Raw genomic sequence first — 8,070 nt, forward strand, 5'->3', positions numbered from 1 at the left:
AAGTCCGTAAGGGTGTAAGCCTTGTGAGAACCATTTTGAACATTTTGGTCAATATATCCAGTTTCCAGGCATTATGATGCTCTTGAAAACCCTTCCTTCCCAAGGTACTCACTAGGCCTTCCTATTAGTTAAGTCCATTCAGTCTTTACTTTGAAAGTTTGCTTGTCATTTAATAAGGAAATAGACTTTTAAATAAGATTTCTGAACAGGGTTCATTTTCCTTTGTCAGTTAGGAACAGAAGTAGGAATTAGAATTAGCTTGGTTGTAAGATTACACGTTTCTCTTTAACCAGCCTTTTCAAAGCAGATGCTACCACTGGCAATCTGATTAATGGAATATATGGAATACTTCCCCTTCACCTCCCAGTTTCCAAGAATTGTTTGGATTTGGATTTTGTTTTCCAAAATAAAAAGTAGCTGCAGCAATTCACACTCTTGTTCATTTCCACACACAGAGAAGCCAGAAAACAAGCTAAATAAAACCTTCCTAAATTGGACCAATATTATTCCCATTTACACCCTGAAAATCAACATGAATGAAGCAGGAAGCAGAAAATAAGCTACCAAGGGTAATAATTCTAAGTGACTAATCTGTTTGCTTTAGTTTTCTATATCCACCCATTTTCCTTATTTTTTCATTTGCTTCCACCTTGTATCCAATTTATGGCATGAACACACACCAATCTACCTATTACATCCAGGCTTCAACTGATCTACAGCATCGACAGATCTTCCCAGTACTTGTCATGCAGAACAGCACAAAACATCTAGAACAGACTGTTAGTTGCACCTGCAATTCACTTTTAACCCATGATATGTCTTGCTAAGTCAGTGAGCAGTTGTGAAATTATATTTTTGCACGGGAGAGGGTACTTTGCAAAGATAGTAGGGATGACAGATGAGTGATATTTTTCAAGAGATAAACATAGGTCTCCCAAATGATAAAAGAATGATGTTACCCTAGGTGAAATAATCTTACAGTGCTTTGTTTAGTGAAATAGATATTTCTAGAGTTTTTTGTGGAATGTATTATTTTACTGCTACAATACTTAAGTTAGGGAGCAAAATCACAATTCTTCTTTCTTAGAAATGAAAAACCAAATAGCAACCATTTCAGTGAAATGATGCAATGTTCAAAATGTTCAATCTAGCTACTCAAAGAGCCCCAGGGACTCTGCACCTTGGGGAGTGGTAGGGTCAGGCCCCCAGGCTTGAGTGGGAATCTGTGATTCTTGTCTACACTACTGGGCAAAGTGGAAAGGAGTAGCAATATGTTTTGAAAATAGAAATAGTTTCCCTAGAAAAGCAGGGTCCTTGTTCAGGCTGGTCAAATACTTGCTATCAAAGCAAATGTTCTTCAATGGCAGACTATTCTCATAAACTGGTTGTTTGTTTTCTTTCGGTTTTTTCTCTAAAATTTCTGTCTTATCCTTGGAAAACTGAATTTTCATTATTTACAAAAAAAAAAACCCAAACAAGCTTACAAGCATAGGAGGTTTGAAGTAAAAACTGAAAACCATCAAAAATTTTCCCTGTGAAAATAAAGGTGTTTTTTGTTCATGTCTATTCCTTGCCTCTTTTACCACTCCATGGCCAGCTTTAGAGTTAATAACAAATAGAAACCTTTGTTAAAAAATTAGTTCTGGTTGAAAATTTGTCTGCCTACAGGCAGAGACTATCTAATAAATATTTTCCTTCTAATTTTTTATTCTTCTAACAATTTGCAATGAAGTTCTCCTTTACTGAGAAAACAGTGAAAATATTGAGCAACTGTTGAATAAATATGTTTTTTTACTTGAATACTAAGATAATAAGCTTTACCTCTTTAGCATAAGAGTGTATAAATGTGCTTCCTTGAAAATTAATCAGTTACATGATGGAGACCAGAATCCACTCAATCACAGTCTTCATTGAAAGACTATAATTTTAGGGAGGGTCTAGGACCCTAGGCCTGAGAATAGATAGCAAATGTCTGAAAGCCACAGGTTGGGAGAATGACCCTTGCTGCAGCTTTCTGAACATACAGAATGGGGGAAACTACATTTGTTGAAGCTGTAGAAGAGGATTTGGCAGTGCTTGGAAAGTGAGATAATCAGACCTGATCAGTGAGTTTTAGCAATGAGTTTAGAGTATCTTAGACTTGTTTGTAAAAAGAGTGTACTGCAGCAGCACTGGCTTTGCTTCACCGGCCTGGTGAAATCAGACACATGAATGTCTTGCATGACAGGAATGCTACAAAACAGCCAAAGCAGACCTTCTGTTTTTCAGCTTGGGTATATATTTTACAGAAAGGAAATATTTATTCAACATTTGAGAAATGAACAGAGCAAAACTTTAAAGAGAGATTAAATACATAGCTGTGGGGGGAGATTGAATGTATGGGTTGTTCTACTACCAAAGGAGTGAAAAATCTAGAAAGGGTGGGGTTTGGAGTTTTGTTGGTTTTTTCCCCCAGGTAAATGTCCTGTGTATGTCAGTAAGACTTTTAGAGTAAAATTGAGCCCATGTTACACTGTAAAACTGTAATTATGCAATTGGTTCTGTCATAGCACTCAAGTAGGTTTAATGTAGTGTAATTTGGGAAGGAAGGAATACAAAAGAGTTATCTCTATATATTTGTAAGCATGAAGCAAATTAAATTTGTATAGAAATGTTCATCATATTGGATTGATAGCGAGGGTATTTCTACATCCTCCATCTATGTGAATGTTTTCAACATCTGACTTAAGAGAAAATGTTCTAATAGCTACTGCCCTTAGTAAAACTATATTTAATGCTTTTAAATATTGCCAGTAATACAATTAACTGAAAATAAAAGACACGTTTGTGTACAGGTATGCATACATGTAGTATGTAAATTAGTTTTGAAACATTTATTTCAAGACTTACAGTAAAATATTTTAAGGTACCACTGTATGAATTAGAATGTATTTTAAATGTAGACTTTTCAGTGTGATGTCTTTAAACCAACCCTGCTTTTTTAACTCATGTTCTGTAAAAAAAAAAGTTTTTATCTTTCTGGAAAGCATTGTATAATTTTATTGTGAGGTATCAAAGTGTATTCTATCTTGAAAAACATTTATAAAGAGTAAGAAATATGGTCAGCAAAAATAAAGGACCAGACTAAAATATAACAGTGAAAAAATTCTGTATTATGTGTGAAATAAGGAGCTATGCTAATGCATACTAACGTAACGTGAGTTTGGTCAGGCCTTCCTTTAACCAGTTTGAAAATACTTATCACTATATGTAAGTTCATGTAATGTCCATATGCAAATTCTTGTATAATAAAGGCTCAATTCTCCAATCTGTAATTGGCTCTGGCTGCCAAACAATATGCTAACAATGAATTTCATCTGCTTTTACAGCACATCTGTTAGTAGTGGATGACAGTCAATTGGCAGAACTGATTTTCCAAGCACTGGCACAAAATCAACTTTTTTCCCTCCTTGATTTCATTTATTTCCTGCTGGTTGAACATCCCAGCCTCCCAAAAATGGTATCAGTTCATACTGGCCTTCACAACAGAGTGACATGACTTTAGGTTAAGAAGATGAATGTATTTTGAAGTGAACTAATAGGATTTGTTTGAAAAGGAATGAACAGATTACTTACTATAGTCTGGAAGTTTTCAGGTCTTTAAATGAGGATATATCTGCTGATGTGCAACACTACTCAATTCAAATGCAAAACCTGAATGAAGAAAATATTTTTCAGGGACAGGGTGGAGAGGTTAATGTATATTTCCACCCCTGAGAAAACACATGAAAAGCACATCAAAAATAAGGAGGCTTCACTAAGGGCAAGTTGTGACTGACTGATTTGGTGACATTCTATATGGGTTTACAGCAGTGGTGGGATGAGGGAAGATAGACTGACATCATCTACCTGTCAAAAAGCACTCGACACTGTCCTGCACAACATCCTTGTCTCTTCAGAGGTGTGGATTTGATAGATGGACCACTCAGTGGATAAGGAATTGCGTGGATGGTCATACTCAAAGAGTTGTGCTCAGTGGCTCAATGTCAAAGTGGAGTCAGTAATGACTGGCATTCTTTAGGGGTTGGTATTGGGGCAAAATTATAATATTTAAGAAAACACAGATTAAAAAAATCCTGAGTACCTAACTCTTATCTATGCAAATATCTAGCAGTATTTAAATTTTCTTTCCTTTCTTTGCTTTCTTTGCAGACAAGGTTGGAAGCAGCTTTTTCAACATTCAGGTAAAAACTTACTAAGTTTTGCTGGGTTTTTTTATTTAAGAGAATATGGTTTATATGAGGGATGTCAAACTAAACGCATTTGTATAGCAAAAATATGGAAGTAAATAAAGCCTAGGTTTTCTTGGAAATAAGCAGATCACATAGCTATCAAAAAAGATTGCAAAGTGCTTACTTCAAAAACTTCATAAGAAATTGAACACATGCTGTATCTTGTGCTACTCATTATTTCTCCTTGTTTTAAAAATATGTAATGCTGATTTAAAAGTATGTAATACAAAGAACAATGCAAAGAAACCCCAAACAATCAAAAAACCCCAAACAAACAAGAAACAAAAGCTACTGCTCTTTTTTATTTTAAAACTGTCAAAAAAGAAAGGGTTTTACTTCAAAAGGTTTTTTATTTCTCTGTAGAACAAGGTGTTAATCACCTTCTTGGACTCTAAGCTGGCTTAAAGAAACAGTATATTTCTTCTGCAATGCATGCATGTAAACAATTGTTTCTGGCATGGAAGTTCATTGGAAGGTAAGTCAAAATAAGTTCACTATCAACATTTGGTTTGTTTCTGTTAACATCAAACTAAACAAGTTTGCAAGCTTTATCTTTGATGAATCTGCATGCCCTGAAACACTGGAGCCACAGATTGAGGGGTCACACTCCCATCTTCACAAAACACCACTAAGTGGTGCCTTCCCTTCCCCATCATCTGATCAAGATTGTGGCCTTGTATGCAAGGCCTTAGACAATGTCAAACAATATTAAAATCTAATATTTTCTTCTGACGTGGGTCTTCAGATAAATGGCATTTTTTCCACATTTGTTCCAGTGCTATAAATGAAATAATTCCATGCCACATAAATATGTTGACTTTTGTGAGAATTCAGATATTCATATGAAAATATTTCAAGACTAGCTTGAAGTCGCTTCTAAATTCTTCTATAATAAACCTATGCTAGAATAATAGCTGTATCATCTGTAAATAGTAAATCTACTACTAATAGATCATAGAACCTGTACTATGCTTGGGAAGCCTGACTTACCCTCATTTTTGAGCATGTTCTAATAACATTTGAGCTGAACTGAGTTGCAGACACACTAACCCAAACAAGTTTAACAGATGGTACAATGATGACCTCACACTGTGGTCTAGACAGGCTAACACAATGACTGCATAACAGAAAGAAGCCTCCAGAGCAGGATAAAATAGTCTTCGGTGAAGATGAACAGCAGAACTCTGGGGTATATTATAAATTTATACATTAAATTTAAGTCTGTTTAATAGAATAATAGTTTTTATTGAGACGTGATGAGACCACATCGATGGCTGCACCGGTTGGATAAAACAGAGGTCTGAGATTTTCAAACTTACGACCTACACAAACTGTGGATCTCCTCCATAGTCCTTAAGTCCAGCAAAGACAAGCCAGATACCCCTACTGACTTTAAATCTACTCTTAAGTGCTTTCCTTTGCAAGGATATTTTCCAAAACTGTTTTTTCCCTAAGCAGCAAAATCAGGGATAGAAATGACTGGCATGAAACATGGTGATTTTTTTCTTTTGATGATTATTTTTTTTTTAAGAACTTTTATTTTAACGGTTAATCATCAAAATATTAATCTAACTCTGAATGGAAAGTTTCTTATTTTGTACCTTTAATTCAATTGATTTTGAAGTAAGAAGAAAAGTATTTTTCTCTTGTTTTCTGGTGCCTAGCTCAGGGCTTGACAGGCAACCCAAACAGAGGTGCAGTTAGTGGGCAGAAGATGTAGAAAAGGCCATGGCTGTGATTGATGACAGGTTTTTTTCACATGAACACCATCATGACAAATGGAAGAATATGTATTTTTGCACTAATTTAAGGAGCTTTGAGTCACAGTCTTATTTTAAAGACAAAGTGGCTCAAAGAATTCCTCTTTTTTATGTGTATGTATATAAGTACAGAAGGAACTTTGTGATGCAGCACAATAAGAACTTTTTTATGACTACAAGCTTTTACTAGGAATAAGCTAAGGAGAGCAATGAACAAGCTGTGTAGCTCTCACCTAGTGACATCTAATAAAATCTTTAAATATCACCACAATGACACTCAAACAAGTTTAAAGAGAACACTTTACTCTTGCACTCCCATCCTATACTTTTTCTAAATTTCCCTATAACCAGAAAGGGTCAAATTTCACAGTAGTGTCTATGAGTGTGGTTCCAGTGTTGGCAGAGCTGTGCTCATTCCCATCACCTGAAATGGGTGTGACGGAAACTACACCAAGCATAACCAGCTCAACACTTCTGCCTCAGTTTGTGGAAAGTGAACTAAGGCTTTGTGGCACACAGGGGAGCAGTACTACACAGTGAGGCCAAATACCCAGAGTCTGATTCCAGCAGAGTAAACTTGGTCATATTTTGAACATCTGTGAAGTCTAATGTGAATTGAATGTTAAGTAAATCAACTTATTTTATTAGTAGAGCACGGCATATTGCCATTTATTTCAACTCAACTTCTTTTCCACATCACATGCCTTTTGTGTATTTCATACATGCCTGAAAGATGCTATTTCTGGAATAATTTCCAAGGGTTTTGCTATGTTTATGGAACTGATTCTAGTATTCTTCCAGAAAATCTGGGTAGTTAGACCATGTGCATAAAGCTTTTGCAGCAGAGAAAAAAAGATCAAATCAGGAGAGTGAAACAACCCAAAAATGACCCTGCTCAAGTTTAAAATTCCTACTTTAGGCTGTACTGGGGAGTCTTTTGGTTTGGAAAACAAATGCTGAAAAATAACAGTAAAAGTCAAACAATTAAAGCACAAATAGGCAAGTTATTGAGCATTTGTTACTGCAGAGCTGAATGTTGCCTAGTCTGGATCTCAGAAATAATTTTGGGAAGAAACTTAGGAGCTAAGGAGCAAGAAATATTTTGACTATTAATGATGTTAAGAAATGGGCAGCTGCTTAAAAATGCTCAGTGGCTTGGAATGTCAGCCCAAGCACTGGTGAAAGACTTGATGGAATGGTTTGCAGCCAAAATCACCCAGTGCACATCCATGCTTCCAAAACAGACTTCCAAAGGCACACTAGGTTATTGTGTGACCTGTAAATAGGACACATTAGCACACAAAAGGACTTGGGTTTCTGCTGGCAGTCTAAGTCTCCTTAGACCTAAGTCTTCCAAAGTCTCATTAGGACACCAATCTTTGGAAGGATCACAAACACACCACAATTTACACTACCAGCACACTTTACCACAGGGCTATGATCTCCACCTAGAGCTATAGGGACAATAAATATATCAGAGCTAGATTGTGCCTCAAGGCAAATCCTCTGTTGATTCTACTGTCCTTCCTGTTATGTCTTGTGACGTTTTGCTGTACTCATCTACTCATCCCATAAGACATCCATGTGAGCAGCTCTGTGGTTTTATTTTCATGTTTAAATCCAGTTGCTATAATCAGCTTTTTTGTAACTCAACTGCAGTTGTTGTGACCATATTAAAGTACAGCTTTTCAGGCTCAGCCTGTAACTCTGCTATTAGAGGTTCAAACCTCAGAGTAGAGAAAGTCTATAATGAAAGTGAAGCTCTCTTTCATTTCCTATGATTCAGCATAGCTGTACTTGAGAATTACCTGGTTTTGCTTCCCATGCTGTGACATTTGAGACCTGCCCTCCAAGAGCCGGTGGAAGGCTGTGGACTTGCCAGCTCGACATTTTAGATGGTATCACAGTCATATCATCACCTCTGCCTTAGTGCTGGCTTGGAGGCAAAGACATACCAAGTGAGTATGTGGAGTGGCTGTTAAGGGCTCTGCTCACAAACCTCATCAAAAGCACATTAATTTCAGAGGATTTTATAATTA

The sequence above is a fragment of the Aphelocoma coerulescens genome, chromosome 7 (assembly GCF_041296385.1).
Source record: "Aphelocoma coerulescens isolate FSJ_1873_10779 chromosome 7, UR_Acoe_1.0, whole genome shotgun sequence".
In the NCBI taxonomy this organism is placed as follows: Eukaryota; Metazoa; Chordata; class Aves; order Passeriformes; family Corvidae; genus Aphelocoma; species Aphelocoma coerulescens.